Raw genomic sequence first — 20,818 nt, 5'->3', positions numbered from 1 at the left:
ACTCTGGCCCCACCAATCGATCCCAATAATTTGCCTAGAGGTTATGATGTCAACGCCAGATGTGCTTTTCATTCCAACGCACCTGGCCATACTACAGATAATTGCAAGGCTCTCCAGTTAAAGGTACAAGATTTGAGAGATGCCCAGGCTATCAATTTTGCTCTGGTGCCTAATGTTATCCAGAACCCGATGCCGGCTCACGGCGGGCAGAGGATTAATGCTGTTGATAGTGGGGAAACTTTGAATTTGGTTTCTGATGTGACTAAGGTGAAGACTTCGCTATCGGTGGTTAAAGACCGACTTCTGAAAGGACAGATTTTCCCGGGCTGTGGGGAAGAATGCAGAAATTGTCAAGCTGCCGAAAACGGATGTGACAGTTTGAGAAGGGGTATTCAGCAACTGATAGATGAAGGTTGTCTTCAGTTCGATCAGGCCCGTCCAGTGAAGAATGATGTATCGACGATGACGTTTTATTTCACTCCTGAAGAAATATATGTTCCCGAGAGACTCGCTCCGACAACAATATATTTCCCAGAAAGTACAGAACCAGCAGCGGTGAACATCGAAAGTTCAGCACCAGTTGCAATTTACTCTGACAGCCCTCAACCGACTTTGGTTGGTCCGATCACCATCATAATACCAGGACCCGTTCCGTATGAGAAAGACAGCGCTATCCCGTGGCACTATGGGGCTGATATCTACTGCCAGGGGCAGAAAGTTAACGAAGAAGACATTGACATTGGTAGCTTTGCTGTACACAATGTTGGAGGGGTTGGTGGCTTCACTCGCAGTGGACGCCTATTTGCACCATCAACATTACGCGCGAATACTGAAGTCGAGGCAGCTGCCAAGGCTAAAGGGAAACAAATGGCCGCCGAAGAGGTTACTACTGAGGAAGATCCTCCTAAGACCGCATTCGAGAAAGAAGTGGATGAGTTTATGAGGATTATCAAGAAAAGTGACTACAAGGTAGTCGACCAGCTAAATCAGACACCCTCAAAGATCTCCATTCTGTCACTATTGATGTGCTTTGAGGCGCACAGAGTAGCCTTGTTGAAAGTACTGAATATGGCTTATGTTCCACCGGAGATAACTGTTAACCAGCTGGAGTCGGTAGTTTCCAATGTAAACGCTAGCCGGGGACTAGGTTTCACCGATAATGACCTGACATCTGAGGGCAGGAATCACAACAAAGCCTTGCATATCACAATGGAGTGCAAAGGGGTGATGCTTTCCCATGTTTTGGTTGATACAGGCTCTTCTCTGAATGTTCTTCCAAAGAAAGCCTTAATGAAGTTGGATTGCGATGACACCATCCTGAGGCCAAGTAACTTAGTTGTGAGGGCTTTTGATGGCTCTAAGAGAGCTGTCTTTAGCGAAGTTGAGTTGCCAGTTAAGATTGGACCGCAGGTATTCAAGAGTAACTTTTATGTGATGGATATCCAGCCTGCCTATAGCTGTCTGCTAGGTCGGCCTTGGATTCATGTTGCCGGTGCTGTTACTTCTACCCTCCACCAGAAGCTCAAATATGAACTAGAAGGTCAGGTCGTCACTGTCTGTGGTGAAGAGGATATTTTTGTTAGCCACCTGTCTACATTTAAGTATGTAGAGATGGACGGCGAGATGCACGAGATGCTGTGTCAGGGCTTCGAAGCCATAAACATCAATGAGGTCGCGCCCGAAGCTGTCTTTTCACCTGAGTTTGAGAAGGTCGAGACTTCTATCTCTTCATACAAGCAAGCTGTCGAAGTGGTTAAAGCTGGTAATGCCCAAGGCTGGGGCAAATTTGTGGAGCCAGTCATCAAATAAGACAAGTTTGGATTGGGGTATGCTCCGGGATCTCAGAAGAATGAAATCGGTACTCTCTCCAGCGGGGGTTTGGTTTCTCCCCACATCGTCAATGCTGCAGATGAAGACAAGGCTGACAGCGACTGTGACTTAGATAGCTGGATTCGCCCGTGTGTCCCAGGAGAAAAGCTCGACAATTGGTCGTCTGAAAAAACCGTCCGGGTTACTCTACTGAAAGAGTGATTTTTATTGTTTTCCTTTATTACATGCATAATAAAGTCTTACACTTTGCCCAAGGTGTAACGGCTCATTTGTAGGGCCATCCATTTAGTTACATTTCGCAATTATTTTTATCATCAATAAAGGACGGCTTTTGCAAACAATTTTGTGTTCTCTTTCTTTCAGTTTTTTTACTTTTACAAAAAAAAATGGCAATGTTTCTTTTTTCGTTTTTCTTTCTTTCCAAAAAAAAATCTCTCATTCTAAGGTAAAGCATGATCCTCCATCATGCAGAGCTGACCACCCGGATCTCACTACTAACGACACTGCTATGGCCAAGTATGACTTCGACAATCCTATCTATTAAGCCGAAGAAGGGGTTGAGGAAGATTGTGAATTGCCTGAAGGGTTAGCCAGATTGTTGAAACAGGAGGACCGAGCTATTACACCTTATCAGGAGGTGATTGAGACCGTCAACATCGGTACCGCAGACGACAAGAAAGAGATCAAGATCGGGGCAAGTCTACAGGCCGAGAGGAAAGACCGTTGATCATGTACTTGACTGTGTTAGAAAGATCAATGGGTTGTGTGCTCGGTCAGCATGACGAGTCAGGTCGAAAAGAGCATGCAATATACTACCTTAGCAAAAGTTTACCGACTGTGAACAAAGATACTCATTGCTCGAGAAAACTTGCCGCGCTTTGGCATGGGCTGCTCGCCGACTAAGACAGTATATGTTGACTCACATGACTCTATTGATATCAAAAAGGGATCCAGTCAAGTATATTTTTGAAAAGCCAGCACTTACCGGAAAGGTTACTAGGTAACAAATGATACTGACAGAGTATGACATCCAATACACTTCACAAAAAGCCATCAAGGGAAGTGTCTTGTCAGACTATCTTGCAGAGCAACCGATTGATGATTACCAACCTATGAGGTTTGACTTTCCTGATGAGGACATCATGTTTCTCAAATCGAAAGATTGAGAGGAACCACTCCCGGAGGAGGGGCCTGACCCTGAATCCAAATGGGTTATGATGTTTGATGGGGCGGTCCACATCAATGGTCGCGGAGTTGATATAGTGTTGATCACACCGGAAGGGGGTTTATATGCCATTTGGTGCCAGAATAACTTTTCCCTGCACCAACAATGAAGCCGAATACGAAGCTTGTATCCTAAGACTTGAGGAAGTCGTCAATATACAGATTAAAACCCTGGATGTATACGGGGATTCAACTTTGGTCATCAATCAAACCAACGGGAAATGGTATACACCTCAGCCTCATCTGGCTCCTTACAGAGACTACACGAGAAGATTGTTGACTTTCTTTTGAAGAAAACCAATTTGCTGATGCTTTGCTTACCTTGTCTTCGATGATTAAGGTGCTATGCTGGAACTACGTACCCAGAATTGACGTATCTCGGTCAAAGACGAATGAAGAAAGCATTTGGTCAGAAAGTGCGCCCTCGGGGGTATCAAGTCGGTGAATTGGTACTCAAAAGATTTCTTCCTCCCAACACAGATCACAGGGGCAAATGGACACCGAACTATGAGGGTTCGCACGTGGTTAAAAGGATTTTCTATGGCGGAGCTTTGATGCTAACAACCATGGATGGCGAAGGATTCCCGTCCCCTATTAACTCAGACGCAGTTTTAAAAAAATACTTCGCATAAAATAGACCCGCTGGACGATAAAAAGAATAGTCCAGGCAAAAAAAGGGCATCCCGACGAACCAAAAAATAAAAAGAATAAAGAGGTTCGGGCAAAAATTAGGGATATAAAAAAAGAGCACACCCGGTGAGTCGAAAACCCAAAAGGGCGGCTCAGGCAAAAATGGGTATCCCGGTGGATTGAAAACCCGAAAAGGGGGCGATCCAGGCAAAAGTTAGGGAATAAGCGAATGACTGTGATCTGAGTTCATCCGTGTTACATCACCGTTTCATTCAATCCGGCAATCTTCGAAGGTTAAAGATCATCTAACCATCCACTTCAGAAAGCAAGATGAGCAGAGCGTCTTGAGGACATACGAGCCATAGCAGAGTCGAAACTCGGTGGGACCCCGTATCCTCATTGCCATTAGGATAGTTCTCTTTTTATAGCGATCACCTCTTTTCAGGGATCAACTTCCTGATACCCTCGCCTATTCCTGGCACAAATTTTCTCCCCAGTAAGAGTCGAATAATTCAGTTAAAGAGCCTCTTTATTTTTCATTTATCAGTTTGTTTGCAAAAATGTCCAAATTTTTGATAAAACATATTGCATATGAATATAATGGTGGCTTTTGCAGATGATTTGCACAGGAAAACATTTAAAATTGCTTTGAATGTGCTTAATCCCGGACGGTGAATTCAAACCGAGTAATTCCCCCGAGGCATACGTGTATTTTTGGTTGCAGGTCACAGGAACCGGATGCCAAGTCATGAATCCTCATCCCCAAGCGGTTGACAAAGTCTTTCCTCAGCAGAGCATGTTCCCCAGCAGAGTTGACAGTATCCAGACTATATATCCCCAGCGGAGTTGACAGTGTCAGACTGTATCTTCCTAGCAACAGCGGAGTGGTTGCATAACCAACAGATGAGAGGGTGGTGTTCCCAGTGTTCATCTCATTCCCCAGCAGATTATTTTTAACAGATTTGTTAATCCCCAGCTTGAGGGCAATTAGCAAGTTCATATCCCCAGCAAAGGTCGTTTCCTACGACATTTCCCAGGAAGTGTTTTCCCCACAGGCTCTCCTCACAGAGCCTCGCCAAACAAAGTTTCCATAGTTGATACTCCCCCCGCAAGGTCAACTTTTCAAGCAGCCAATTTATTTTTGGTGGCTCATTGGTCCCGGCAGACGGATCATTCCCCACAGAGCATTCAAGGATTGATACAGCGATTTGTTCCCTACCGGAGTTTGCTTCCCCAAGCAGATTTCTTTTTACACCATGCATAACATTTGCATTTGCATGCATATCATATCAAGCATACACATAAGCTGATAAACAGGTTCTTCCAAGCAGACTGAAGAATTACTTTACAACCAAGGTCATGAGATCCAGCCAGAGGATCAAGCGTGAGCGATCCAGCCTGAGGGTCATTTCGAAGATTCAGCCTGAGAATCGTTTTCCAGTGATCCAGCCTGAGGGTCATTTCGAAGATTCAGCCTAAGAATCGTTTTCCAGTGATCCGGCCTGAGGTTCATTTTGAAGATTCAGCCTGAGAATCGTGGTCCAGTGATCCAGCCTGAGGGTCATTTCGAAGATTCAGCCTGAGAATCGTGTTCCAGTAAGCCAGCCTAAGGCTCAATTTGAAGATTCCCCAGTGAAGTCGCCTACAAGCTTTATTTCCCCAGCAAGCCCAAGTCTAATTGAGGAGTCGTTACAACATGTTCTAGCCCGAAGAATATGTACGAAGCCCAAAAGTGGAATATTCTCGAAGCTGCATATCTAATATGAAGGTTGGGTGTAGATTTCAAAAGAGGGTCAACCAGCGCATGCCTCAGATGCGGGATTCTAATGATGGGAAGTTATCATCAAAACAATCCAGATCTAGCCAGAAGATCGAAGTAGATTCAGCTAGAGAATCGAAACAAAGAAGATCTAGCCAGAAGATCGAAAATCGAAACAATTCAGATCTAACCAGAAGATCGAAGTAGATTCAGCCAGAGAATCAAAGGAAATAGATTCAGCCAAAGAATCGAAAAGAAGGAGATCTAGCCAGAAGATCGAAGAAGATCTAACTAGAAGATCAAAATCGTATCCAGCCCGAGGATCAAAATTAATATCCAACCAGAGGACTAAATTGAGTATAGGTTCAGCCAGAGGATCGAAACTCCAGATTAAGCCAGAAGACTGATTCAGATCCAGCCAGAGGATCGGAAGAAAAATAAATAGCGCGATGTATTTCCGCGTTTTTGTGGTGTTCTCGGAGCGCAAATTTTCGGTCTGTCTTTGGTATTCAATCACAGCTCACCCCGTTTGTCTGATAAGCTGTTCGCTTTCATCCTACTCGGGTTAACTAATGATTGAATAGGGGCAGCTGTAACACCCAAAAATTTGTCCTCCTCATTCATGCATTCATTTAGCATTTCATATTGCATTTCATCATGTCAATCAGAATTAGATCCAAGAAAAAAAAAACCAAAAAAAAAACGAAAAAAAAACAAAAACCAAAAAATAATAAAATAATTTTTTACAAAAATAAATAAATAAATAAAAATAATAATAAATAAAATAAATAAAATATAATAGAAAAACTTGGACTTGGACCTCTCTCATTTGAGCCCACAAAGCCATGAAAATCAGGTTATAAAAGAGAAAGATCAGACAGAAAAAGGAAGAGAAGCAAAATACTCTAAGGTTTCCTTGGAACAAAACTCTGGACAAAACCTGAAGAGAAATCTGACAGAGAACTCAGAGCAACCCCCAGGCAGCTCTGAAAATTCAATCTGACTCACACACTTTCATCTCACGCAAACCTTAACATTGCCTTGCAAACCCAGCCGTGCCATTTGATTTCAACCGGTCTCTCCCATCAGGTTTGCCTCATTCCCATGATTTTATGCTCTTAATTTGGATCATCTGAATGTACGAGGTATGATGGATGAATTTCATTATGTTTTTTGCCCACGGGTTTAATTATGCATGAATGGGTGAAACCTATGCCTTGAATGTTTAATCACATGATTTCTGAAATGTATGCCACAAGGTTTGAGGTTTCTGAAACCATACTGTTATCCATGAAAAAAATGCTTATCGTGTTTCACTAACCCTTTTGTTGAGTTTTTGTGAGGGCTCACAGACTCTTGCAGAGATGGTTTGCGTGGTTTTCCCACTTTATTTGTGGGATACCCCCTGGAGGTTCATTCCGATTACCTGTACTGACTCACCTTTCTTGGATGGCATCAGCTTGGGAGATCCCTGGGTTTCTTACTCCTTTAATTGCTGTTACTTCGGATCTTTATCCGTGTGGTACTTTTACCTCTTTTCCGCATTTTATCGCTTTCTTAGCTGGAAGACCTCGATAGGAGGCATTTGTTTTCTTTTGTTTATTTACTTTTGAGCCCCTTGTTGGCACATTTACTTTATACATGTTTGTTTTGTATGTGTTCGGATCCCTGCAGGTAGCGCGGTTCCTTCGTCAAGGACTGCCTTTTTGCCCTTGAGCATCCCAAACCCTAAAACCCAAAGCAACACGTTAACTCCTTCTACTACAGGCGAGTAAGTCTCCAAAGGTCGAGCATCCGGTAGATTGCGTAGTGACGTCGTTCGTCTAAAACCCAATCCATAACCCCATAGTTAGCCGAACTACGGCTTGCTCTGATTCTCATTCCAGATGAGATACGTAGGCATAAGACGCAATGTCTTAGCGAGCACACATCCCCCTAACCCATAGGTCAGCCGAGCTACGAAGACTCTGATTCTCATATTCAGATGAGATACGTATGCAGTGGATGCGACATCCGCGCGAGTCATTTTCATTTAACCCTTTTTTTAGTAAATAACACATTAGATAAACCCACACCCTTTAGACAAGAACTACAAAAGTGGATCCCGTAGAGTACTACGGATGCGTAGGGGTGCTAATACCTTCCCTTCGCATAACCGACTCCCGAACCCAAGATTTGGTTGCAAGACCCCGTCTTGTCCTTTCCTTTTTCAGGTTTACTTCGAGCGTTTCCTTTCCCTCCTTTGGGATGAATAACGCACGGTGGCGACTCTTCTGTCATTTTCTTTCGCCGGTTGTTTTTTCGCGCACTGTATTTTTCAGGTTGCGACAGTGATGAGGGTTGGTCCTCATAGCTCTTAACCCGGGCCTGGGTGAGCTTCAAATCAATGAAAACGTAGGAGTCCAGAATAAGGAACTCTATTCCACAATGACTGACTCTATATACAAGGATCTTAGGTGTTTTTTCAAAATGCATCAGCATGTAGTGCGAGCAAGATGAAAGACTCAACTGAATAGCAGGGGATGGATTGCACATCCCTTCTATCTGCCAATGCCTCTTCACTTAGGAGGTCTTTGAAGTACATGGCACAAACATAAACAATCACAAACATTGCCTCTTAAGGAGGGCTTCAGACAGGTGCCTGCCAAAGATAGCAGGTCTTCCAGACTACATGAAGAACAAGAGTGCTTACCTAGGTGGTATGCCAACCACAAGCAAAGCAAAGCAACTCAAGCAATGAGTTAAAGCGGCTAAAGTACCTGTAAGAAAATCTAACCAATCAGTACTATGTCCAGACAAACAATCAACAGTTAACAACAGTCAGACAACAAATATACACAACAAGCAAGCTTTATGTGCAAGCATTCAACTTGTTTCATCATCTCAAATGACCTACAAACAGAAAGGGTTAGTGTACAAAGTAAAGGCATCTCAAATCATGAGATCAACATCATCCCTTAGGACTATAAGCTTGAACCTGAAATGCAAAACTCAAAAGATGAGTACAAACCCCTAGGGCAAAGCCTAGGGTCAAAGGTGGAGAAAAAAATTCAAAACAGAAGCTAATACTCAACATGAAGCAACTTTAAACAAGTAAGAACATTTCCTAAAAAGGACCAAGTCAAAAGCATTAAGCAAAGTCATCATTCAACCAAGAGAAGGCAAGGCAAGCAAAAGGTGCATACAATTAGTCAACAAGAATCAAAATTCCATATTAAAACAGAAATGACTCAAACAATCATGGGAATTTTTATGAGCATACAATATGTCAAACACAATCATCATGCCAAAAATTGGAAACAGAAGAGCTCATTTGATAAGGCAATGAAAATGAATAAGATCAACATCAAATTGTGTGACATACATTGTCACACCTAAAGTCCATGTGTCCCAAACAGAGAAGGAAAATGCTAAAAATGCCAAATAAAATCTCAAACATCCTACAACATGTTAGGAATCATCATATAAAATTTCATGGCAATTGGACAATTATTGAGTATTTCACATCAATTTGAATGAGGCATGGTACCAATTCATACATGTCCAAAGGATCCAACACATTTAAAAATTCAGAAGTGGTAAAATCATGAAATCACACCACAAAAATACTAGACATCTCAAGGATTATGTGAAAAAAAATTGGAAGTAATTTGGATCTATATTCAATTTTTGGTGATTTTTACAAATATCATGAATAAAAATGAAATAAAATGGTGAAAACATGAAAATATTAAGAAAAGACTATGGAAATTTGGAAATGCATTTTGCCAGGATCGAAGTGAGGCTCTAGGCGCGTTCAAAACGACGCCGTTTTGCTATGAATAATAAAAATGAAAAAAATGAAGCGCGTTCATGTGGTATCGAACACAGGGCAATGCAGTGACGGGCGCTTCTACAGTGTTCATCATGCGCTGAACCAGAGCCAAACCCTAACACTATGCAGCACGGCGGCGCAAGGTGGAAACCACCGTCTTCTTCATGAAGACGGTGGATGAACAATGGTCAACAACAATTTTTTTACAGAATTCGCTAATACGTACACCATTCGAAAGCTTACAACATGAGGAATTCAAATCTATCATCATCTTAGCCTAACACAACATGTATCGTGCAAATCGAAGCAAATCAATTATGAACATCAAACTTTAATTTCATATAACTCCATGAATACTCAACCAAATTGCATGAAATTTAGATCAGAATGATCAGGAAGCAAAGATCTACAACATTATGCACATAAAATCATGAATTAAGAAGCTGGAAAATCCAACCTCTTGAAGCTCAATCAATGGCAGCAACGTGTTCAAGGCTTGGCAAGTATCCAAATCCAGTCCTGCGATGATGTTATGAAGTTTGATGTATGAATTGAAGCTTGGAGATGCTTGGATCTAGCTCAAAAGTCAATTTCCATCTTCATGTTCTTGAGCTTCATGTGCTTAATTCTTCACCAAATTCTGCAAATCAAAGCTTGATCTGTACCAAATGATGATCAGAGAACACAAAATATGCAAGAAAAATCAAGTGTTATGTGGAAAAAATTTGAATTATGATGGAGAGAAATTTTGGAGGGAAAGTTTGAATCTAGATCTAGAATGATGAAATCTGAGAAATTCTGTTACAATTAACCTTTTATATGTTGTGTTAATCCATTTGCTAATTAGAATTAAGCATGGTTAATGAAATTTTAGTGAGAAATAAGGTGTAGTGCAAAAATTGATTTTTCACCCCATGCATGCAACATGCACGTGAACAGTACCACATGGCCATGCAATTTCACTTAAAATCATCTTATGAACATGTTGGAATGGTTAAAAAGCTCATATGATGCACCAAATTCAAATTCATGATTTTTCCTCCAAAATGAGCATGAATGAGCAAATGGTCATGTGATGAAATTTCATGCAATGCCTTGATGGATTTGGAAAATAAGAGTCATGACAAGCATTATGCAAAAAGAGGCACTCAATTTGGAGTTATGAGTCAAAAGTTATGGCATTTTGAAGTTCCATGCACACTTGGCAATGATTTGATCATATCTCCTCAACCATTCATCAGATGCTCATGATCTTGGACTTTTTGGAAATGGGAGAGAAAGATCTTCAACTTTAATGTTGGACAAGATTTCATTTGAAGCTTCTTTGATGTTGGAAAGTCAAGTTGAAAGTGGTCTAAAAACTTGCCATTTTTGGAAACTTGGAATTACAGGTCACTTTCCATTTTTGGAAACTTTTGATCTGGCTTCAAAATCTTCAAGGTAGATGTTTGACATGATGAATAAACCTCTTTTGGACATGAATGAAGTGTCTCAAACCATTTCTCCACCTCCTAGCCCTCAGTTGACTTGTAGTTGACTTTTATGGGCCCTAGATGACCTGAAACTGCACTGATGACTTTTGAGCCTTCAACACTTGGTACAATTGCTTCAAAATGAACCTTGGTTCATATAAGCTCTCTAGCATACTCATGTGGCTTCTTTTCAAGGAAATGCTTGCCCTCTTGCACAGATGAATCCTCTTGATGCCAGTCTTGACTGATAAGATGCAATGTACTATGCAATGTCAATGTAATGTTAATGACCTAAAAATGAAATGAATGCATAAATGGGGGGTGCAAATTTGAGGTGCTACAGCTGCCCCTATTCAATCAACTGGGAACCTGAACGGATGAGAGCAACGGCTGTCAGACCTTCAAGGTAAATAGGGATTGAATACCAAAGAACCATAGAATTTGCACTTTGCGGGGGATGATCAAAGAAAAGAATGTTCACCAATGGCAGCTTCCAATGGGGATTTGATATTTATCACTGGACCAGACAAGACGTTTACCAACGACTCTACTGGGGATTTTGATTTTTACCGGAAAAAGGAACCACGACCAGACGCCAACGGATGAATGGGAAGAGAAACCACGACCAGACGCCAAAGGACGAATGGGAGAAAGAGAAACCACGACCAGACGCCAAAGGACGAATGGGAGAAAGAGAAACCACGACCAGACGCCAACGGACGAATGGGAAGAGAAACCACGACCAGACGCCAAAGGACAAATGGGAGAAAGAGAAACCACGACCAGACATCAACGGATGAATGGGAAAGAGAAACCACGACCAGACGCCAACGGCCGAATGGGAGAAAGAAGCCACGACCAGACATCGAAAAATGATGAATGGGAAGAGAAACCACGACCAGACGCCAACGGACGAATAGGAAAGGAAACCACGACCAGACGCCAACGGACGAATGGGAAAGACTCAACCAGACATCAACGGATGAATGGGAGAAAGAAACCACGACCAGACATCGAAAGACGATGCATGGGAAGAGAAACCACGACCAGACGCCAACGGACGAATGGGAAAAGAAACCACGACCAGACATCGAAAGACGATGCATGGGAAGAGAAACCACGACCAGACGCCAACAGACGAATGGGAAAAGAAACCACGACCAGACGCCAACGGACGAATGGGAAAGACTCAACCAGACACCAACGGATGAATGGGAGAAAGAAACCACGACCAGACATCGAAAGACGATGCATGGGAAGAGAAACCACGACCAGACGCCAACGGACGAATGGGAAAAGAAACCACGACCAGACGCCAACGGACGAATGGGAAAGACTCAACCAGACATCAACGGATGAATGGGAGAAAGAAACCACGACCAGACATCGAAAGACGATGCATGGGAAGAGAAACCACGACTAGACGCCAACGGACGAATGGGAAAAGAAACCACGACCAGACGCCAACGGACGAATGGGAAAGACTCAACCAGACATCAACGGATGAATGGGAGAAAGAAACCACGACCAGACATCGAAAGACGATGCATGGGAAGCAAACTCGATGTTGCGACATCGGAAGATGATGTCTACAGACACCAAAAAAAGGAAGGACCCACACGGGGATCAACATGACACCTACTGGTATCGTAAGAACGACATCTACATGTGTCAAGACAAGGCCAGACACTTGCCAGGGACTAAGCTGGGGATAATCAGGCTTTCTTTTCACGAGCGGGGGAGGAAATAAACCTCTCTGGGGAATTGTCAATTCTGAATGCTGTCAAGAGCAACTGCAGCAAACGTGCCATACAGATGTTGAAAAATGATCCACCTCTGCTGGGGATATGATCCAATACGGTTTAACACATGTATGCATATGTTTGAGCTTCTATGGTGTAATGCTCCATATTGAATGGAAATGCTACGCGATTTGAAGATGCAAATGAAAATGATTACTATATGCAAGATGCAAAGGGAGGAAAACTCCTGCTGGGAAGCATATGATCGCTCGGCTGAGCGCACGATCCTGTTTTGATCTTCCAACCCTGTGGGGAGACGCAACAACTCTGCTGCGGATGCTAACTAATCCGACACTCTGGTGACGACAGAGAAACCAACTCAACTAGGGAGTCACCTGTTGGGAAAAACACCAACCTTCCAATCATGCTGGGGAATAGCACTGCTGCTAGGGGAAGCGAATAATCCTCACTGGAGACGACCTCCACTGAACCCAATCCACTCTGGGACTCCGCTGGGGAAAACAACCAATGCCAACCTCCGTTGGGGATAACTACCAACCCACGGGCAGAATTAACTCTACTGGGGATAATTTTCACCGAACATGATCCGCTTGGGGACTCCGCTAGGGAAAACTATCAGCACAAACCTCCGCTGGGGAAACTGCCCACTTCAGACTTGCGAGGGGAAAACATTCACAACCCTGCTGGGGAAAGGCATTCACAACCCTGCCGGGGATTACAGTACTTCAGACCTGACTGCTGAGGAACAAACTACCCGCAGACACCTCCGCTGGGGAAATAGCAACCTTCAGGCTCGCTGGGGAACTAGCAGTCCTCAGACTTGCTGGGGAAAAGGCCACCTGCAGACCTGGTTGGAAAAAACCTCCTCAACTCTGCTGGGGATTGCAGTCAACTTCAGGCCTGGCTGCCGAGGAAACACTGGTCTCGGACTTGCTGGGGAGACAAGCTCTGAACTTGCTTTGGACAACCCAACTTCTCACACTACTGGACAGTGCTGAAACACCTTTGAACAAACTGTGGCTCATCTGCTTTAGCCAGTAATCAAAGATAGTAATCTGCAAAACAGCAAGACATACATGCCTGAGGGGATTGTATGGACAAGATGTACCCAAGTGTAATCATCATTCAAAATGATTTTCAAATGTTTTATCTTTCTCCACGTTATTGTCTAGCCTTCATGTTTTTTAGATGCAATGTTTATCAAAAATTCGGACGTTTTTGCAAACAAAACAGTAAAAATAAAAACAAGAGAGCAATTTAACTGAATAACGACTTTTATTGATTGAAAATGGGCCTGAAAAGGCGAGTACATCAGGAAGCAATTCCTAGGAAGAGGTAATTGCACCAAACAAGGAAATAAACTATCCTATTGGCAATGTGAACACGGCATCCACTATTTTCCAATTCTGTTATGACTCACAGATCCTCAATTTCCCCCAAATTCCTTGCTTTCTGAGAAGAACAATTGGACTGGTCATACCCTTCGAGATGGTAGATGATGAAGCGCGGTGAGGTACAGATAACTCAGACCGTAGTCTTCGCTTTAATCCCTCTTTTGCCTGGATCGCCCTTTCGGGTTTTCAATCCACCGGAATACCCATTTTTGCCTAAGCCGCCTTTTCAGGTTTTCGACTTACCGGGTGTACATTTTCTTTTTATTCTTTATCCCTAACTTTTGCCCGAACCCTTTTTCTTTTTTTTCTTGGTTCGCCGGGATGCCCTTTTTTGCCTGGACTCTTTTATTCTTTTCGTCCAGCGGGTCAATTTATGCGAAGTATTTTTTGACTACGTTTGAGTTCATAGGGGACGGAAAATCTTCACCATCCATAGTTGTTAGCATCAAGGCTCCACCGGAGAAGACCTTCTTAACAACATATGGACCTTCATAATTCGGAGTCCACTTGCCCCTGTTATCTGTACCGGGAGGAAGGATCCTCTTCAAAACTAAATCACCTGTCTGATAGCTTCGAGGACGCACTTTCTGATCAAAGGCTTTCTTCATCCTTCTCTGATACAGTTGCCCATGGCACACAGCTGCTAACCGTTTCTCCTCAATAAGGCTCAACTCATTGAACCTTGTCTGAATCCATTCAGCTTCGTCAAGCTTGACATCCAACAGGACTCTCAGAGAGGGAATCTCCACTTCAACAGGTAGGACTGCCTCCATACCATACACAAGGGAGTAAGGGGTTGCCCCGGTCGACGTACGTACTGAAGTACGGTACCCATGCAAAGAGAAAGGCAACATCTCATGCCAATCCTTGTAGGTCACGACCATTTTCTGCACAATCTTCTTGATGTTCTTGTTTGCCGCCTCTACAGCACCCTTCATCTTTGGTCTGTAAGGAGAAGAATTGTGATGTTCGATCTTGAAATCTTTGCAAAGCTCTTTCATCATCTTGTTATTGAGATTCGAACCATTGTCAGTGATGATTCTCCCAGGAACCCCATAACGACAGATAATCTCCCTCTTAATGAATCGGGCAACCACTTGCTTGGTGACGTTAGCATAGGAAGCTGCTTCCACCCACTTGGTGAAGTAATCAATCGCAACCAGGATGAAGCGATGCCCATTAGACGTAGTAGGTTCAATCTTCCCAATCATATCGATGCCCCACATCGCGAATGGCCAAGGTGAATTCATGACATTCAGAGGGCTTGGTGGTACATGCACTTTATCTGCATAGATCTGACATTTATGGCACTTCCGAGCGTATTTGAAACAATCGGATTCCATGGTCATCCAGTAATAACCTGCTCTCAACAATTTCTTGGCCATTGCATGACCACCAGCATGGGTACCGAAAGACCCCTCGTGTACTTCCTGCATTAGCATGTCTGCTTCGTGTCTATCCACGCATCTGAGCAGAACCATGTCAAAATTCCTCTTGTATAACACATCATCCTGATTCAAATAAAAGCTTCCAGCTAGCCTTCTCAGGGTCTTCTTGTTATTCTTTGGCGCTCCTTCAGGATACTCCTGGTTTTTGAGGAAATTCTTGATATCATAGTACCACGGCTTCTCATCAACGACAGACTCGACTGCAAACACATACGCAGGCCTCTCGAGTCGATTCACGGCAACATGTGGCACATGATTATGCCAATGGACTTTGATCATAGAAGACAAAGTAGCCAAGGCATCAGCCATCTGATTTTCATCACGGGGTACATGATACAGCTTCACTGTTTTGAAGAAAGTCAGGATCCTTCTGGTGTAATCTCGATAAGGAATCAAATGCGGCTGGTGAGTATTCCAGTCTCCATTGACTTGGTTAATCACTAGATCAGAATCTCCATAGATGTCCAGAGTTTTGATCCTTAGATTGATGGCTTCTTCAATCCCCATGATACAAGCCTCATACTCAGCCTCGTTGTTGGTTACCTCAAAGGTCAATCTGGCAGAAAAAGGCAAGTGTGCACCTTTAGGATTGATAAGTACTGCCCCAACACCGTTACCATTCCCATTAACCGCCCCATCAAACATCAGTGTCCACTTGTCATCAGGATCCGGTCCTTCCTCGACAAGAGGCTCTTCACAATCCTTCATCTTTAGATACATGATGTCTTCATCAAGGAATTCAAACATCATCGGCTGATAGTCCTCAATCGGTTGCTCGACAAGGTAGTCAGACAGAATACTACCTTTGATGGCCTTCTGCGATGTGTACTGGATATCGTACTCAGTTAAAATCATCTGCCATCGACCAACACGTCCGGTGAGAGTCGGCTTTTCAAAGATATACTTCACTGGATCCATCTTAGAAATCAACAAGGTAGTATGGTTCAATATATACTGTCTCAGTCGGCGAGCAACCCATGCCAAAGCGCAACAAGTTTTCTCGAGCTGCGAATATCTTATTTCACAGTCGGTAAACTTTTTGCTAAGGTAGTATATAGCATGCTCTTTTCGACCAGACTCGTCATGCTGTCCCAATACACACCCCATCGAATTCTCAGTCACCGATAGGTACATTATCAGAGGCCTCCCAGGAACTGGAGGTATAAGGATTGGAGGTTTCTACAAATACTCTTTTATCTTATCAAAAGCTTTTTGACAGTCATCATTCCACCTGATTGCTTGATCTTTTCTTAGTAATTTGAAAATCGGTTCACACGTGGCAGTTAGGTGAGATACGAACCGTGCAATGTAGTTCAATCTCCCTAAAAACCCACGAACCTGCTTTTCCGTTCTCGGTTCAGGCATTTCTTGAATAGCTTTTACTTTCGCTGGATCAACCTCAATCCCTTTCTCACTGACAATGAAACCCAACAGCTTTCCGGATCTCACTCCAAACGTACACTTGTTTGGATTCAGCCTCAGTTTGAACTTTCTCAGCCTTTCAAACAACTTCTGCAAGTTTACCAGATGCTCCTCTTCTGTCTGCGACTTCGCAATCATATCATCCACGTACACTTCGATCTCTTTGTGCATCATGTCATGAAAGAGAGTCGTCATAGCCCTCTGATAGGTAGCACCGGCATTCTTCAGCCCAAATGGCATCACCTTATAGCAGAACGTGCCCCAAGGAGTAATGAATGTCGTCTTTTCCATGTCTTTTGGCGCCATCTTGATCTGATTATAGCTAGAGAATCCATCCATGAAAGAGAAAACCGAGGATTGAGCCGTGTTATCAACCAATACATCAATGTGAGGTAATGGGAAGTCGTCTTTCGGACTGGCTTTGTTTAAATCCCGGTAATCGACACATATCCTGACTTTACCATCCTTCTTCGGCACAGGTACGATGTTGGCCACCCAAGGGGGATAATTGGTAACTGCCAGAAAACCCGCATCCAACTGCTTCTGAACTTCCTCTTTGATATTGACAGCCATATCAGGACTAGTTCTACGAAGCTTCTGCTTTACCGAAGGACAATCTTCTCTGAGAGGTAGCCTGTGCACCACAATATCTGTATCCAACCCAGGCATATCTTGATACGACCATGCAAAGATTTCCACATATTCTCTCAGCATTTCAATCAGCCCTCTCTTGACAGATTCCTTCAAAGCAGCCCCGATCTTGATCTCTTTCCTGGCGTCCTCAGTACCAAGGTTAATAATCTCCAACTCCTCCTGATGAGGTTGGATGACCCTTTCCTTCTGCTTCAACAGTCTGACCAATTCCTTGGGAAGTGCACAGTCTTCTTCACTCTCCTCTTTGGCTTGGTAAATGGGATTATCGAAATCATACTGAGCCATAACAAAACTGTTTTTAGTGGAGTCCGCAAGATCGATCTGCATGTTTAATGCTTTATTTTAGAAAAGAGTTCAAGAAAGTCACAAAAACAAAAAACATTGCCATTTTTATTGTTTTGAAAAGAAATGAAAATAAAAACAGATAGACAGTGAGCACAAATTTGTTTGCAAAACGTCCTTTATTAATGATAATCATTTCAAAACATGATGTGGCCCTACAATGAACCGCTACGCCCCGGGAAGAACGTAGGGTTTTTGTGCAGAATGAAAAACAAAAGAAAATTACTCTGTCTGAAGAGTAACTTGGACCATTTCTTCGGTTGTCCAATTATTCACCGTCTCTCTTGGAGCACACGGGCGCACCCAGTTGTCCACATCATAATCACTGTCACCGTCTTCACTGCCAACTGTAAAGACATCACCATGATTCATCATCCCAGCGCTGGTGAAGGTACACGGCCCTTTCTGAACACCCTGCTCTGACTGAAGAGGTTGGTAGCCAATACCAAATTTGTCTTCCTTCACGGGCATGTCAACCATCTTGCCCCAGCCTTCTGCGTTGCCTGAGTTAACAACCTCCAAAGCCTGTTTGTATGACGCAATCGAGGCACCTGTCTTCTTCTGCTCCACAAAAGCCACCTTCTCAATCTCAATGGTCTCGAAAGCTTGGCACAGAGTTTCATGGATCTCGCCATCCATCTCCACATACTTGAAGGAAGATAGATGACTCACAAGAATGTCCTCCTCGCCACACACAGTCACGACTTGACCATTCCACACATAGTTCAGCTTCTGATGGAGGGTTGACGACACTGCTCCAGCCCCATGTATCCAGGGACGCCCCAATAAGCAACTATATGCTGGTTGAATATCCATCACATAGAAGATAATGTCAAACACTTATGGGCCGATCTTCACGGGCAATGTGACTTCACCAAAAACTGATCGTTTGGATCCATCAAAAGCACGGATGATGAGATCACTCAGAGTGAGAACAACCCCTTCAACATCAATCTTACTCAAAATCTTCTTGGGCAACACGTTCAAAGATGAGCCAGTATCCACTAACACATGCGACAACACTGCGCCTTTACACTCCATGGTGATATGTAGAGCTCTATTATGGTTGCGACCCTCAGGCGTCAAATCCAGATCTGTGAACCCCAAACCATGTCTTGTGCTCACATTTGCAATAACACCCTCCAACTGGTTGACAGAAATCTCCTGAGGCACGTAAGCCAGATTCAACATCTTCAGCAAGGCGTTACCGTGTGCCTCAGAGCACAATAACAACGAGAGGATAGAAATTTTTGATGGAGTCTGGTTCAGTTGATCCACAATCTTATAATCACTTTTCTTAATGATTTTCATAAACTCCTCCACATCTCTTTCAAAGGAACCCTCGGGCACTTCCTTCTGCACAGGTCCTTCATCAACCACAGCTTGCTTCCCTTTTGCCTTAGCAAGAGCTTCAGCATTGTTATCCCTCAAAGTCTGTGGTGCAAACAGACGACCACTCCTTGTGAACCCTCCAGGTACTCCCACATTGTCCACAGCCGGACCAACAGTTACAGGAGTTTTACTCGGCACGCCAATTGTCACTGGAGCCTGATTCACTGGTCTTGTCTGATTCTCTGACCTTCTGTTATTGCGGAAAGCATTATCATACTTCCAAGGGACTGTCCTACTGTTCTCAACAGGTCTTCTATCAGAAGCAACAATAGTAGTAGGAGTACCATTCGTTACTGGAGCAGAGATGGTTACAGGGGTACCAACAGTTACTGGTGCACTGACAGTTCTTGGAGCACGTCCAGGACCCTCAGACGGTTTAAAATAGATGGTGACAGTAAATACCACCCCACGATCTTTCACATCCCGACTAAACTGCAGGCAACCTTCATCAATCAGACCCTGGATACCTCTCCTCAGTTTTTCACAACCATTCCCACGTCCATCACAGTCTGAACAACCATCATCACAGCCCGGGAACACTCCCCCTTTCAACAGACATTCTTTTACCACCAACAGCGAAGTCTGAACCTCATCAACACTGACCACCAAATCCAAAGCCTCCTCATCTTCCACATTATTCACCCTGGGCCCCCCATGTTGAGGCATAGGGTTATTCACAACATTCGGCACAGGAACAAAGTTGATTGTCTTAGCATCAATCAGATCCTGGACTTTATGGTGGAAAGCCCGACAGTTTTCAATATGATGCCCCGGTGCACCGGAATGAAAGTCGCAACGGACATTGGCATCGTACCCAGTAGGAATTCTTGTCAACGGAGCCATGGTGCGAAGCTCAACAAATTTCAACCTGAGCAGTTCAGGAAGCAATTCAGCATATGTCATTGGTAGCGGATCAAAATGACGCTCGGGCATTCTCTGCCTTGGTTGAAACGGGCGTTGTTGTTGTTGTTGTTGTGGTGTTCTCTGTTGTTGTTGAGGTTGAGTTGTTGGGATGGTCACAGCAGCAACCTGACGATACTGTCCTCTATTTGTATTCCTTCTGTGATGTACAACATTAGTCTCCCCCTCCCTCCTCCGGGGTGTCCCAGAAAATGGCTTTTTCGAACTCGAAGACGAGGAACCAGAATCCTGAATCTTACCTGCTTTGATAAGACTTTCAGTCCTCTCTCCACAGATAACCACATCAGAAAAGCTCTCGAACGGGCAACTTCCCATACGGTCCATGAACACCCCCTGTAGGGTCCCAATAAACATGTCAGTCAGCTCTCTCTCCAACATAGGAGGTTGCACTCTTGCAGCTAACTCGCGCCACCTCTGGGCGTACTCCTTGAAACTTTCACCAGACTTCTGGAACAGACTCTGCAGTTGGGTTCTGCTCGGAGCCATATCCATATTATGCTTATACTGCCTCAAGAAGGCTTCCCCCAGATCTTTCCAGCTTCTAACAAACTCTCTCTTCAACTCCATGTACCAGTCCAAAGACGCTCCAGACAAGCTGTCCTGGAAAAAGTACATCCACATCTTCTCATCATCTGTGTATGCGGAGATTTTTCTGTAGTAAGTGTAACACCTCAAAATTTTCCCTCCTCTCTTGGGACTAGTTTAGCATATTGCATTTCATTATATAGGACATTAGGCATTACATTTTTGCAT

The sequence above is a fragment of the Lathyrus oleraceus genome, chromosome 2, assembly GCF_024323335.1.
Source record: "Lathyrus oleraceus cultivar Zhongwan6 chromosome 2, CAAS_Psat_ZW6_1.0, whole genome shotgun sequence".
NCBI lineage: Eukaryota > Viridiplantae > Streptophyta > Magnoliopsida > Fabales > Fabaceae > Lathyrus > Lathyrus oleraceus.
Note: the sequence above shows the minus strand (reverse complement) of the source record.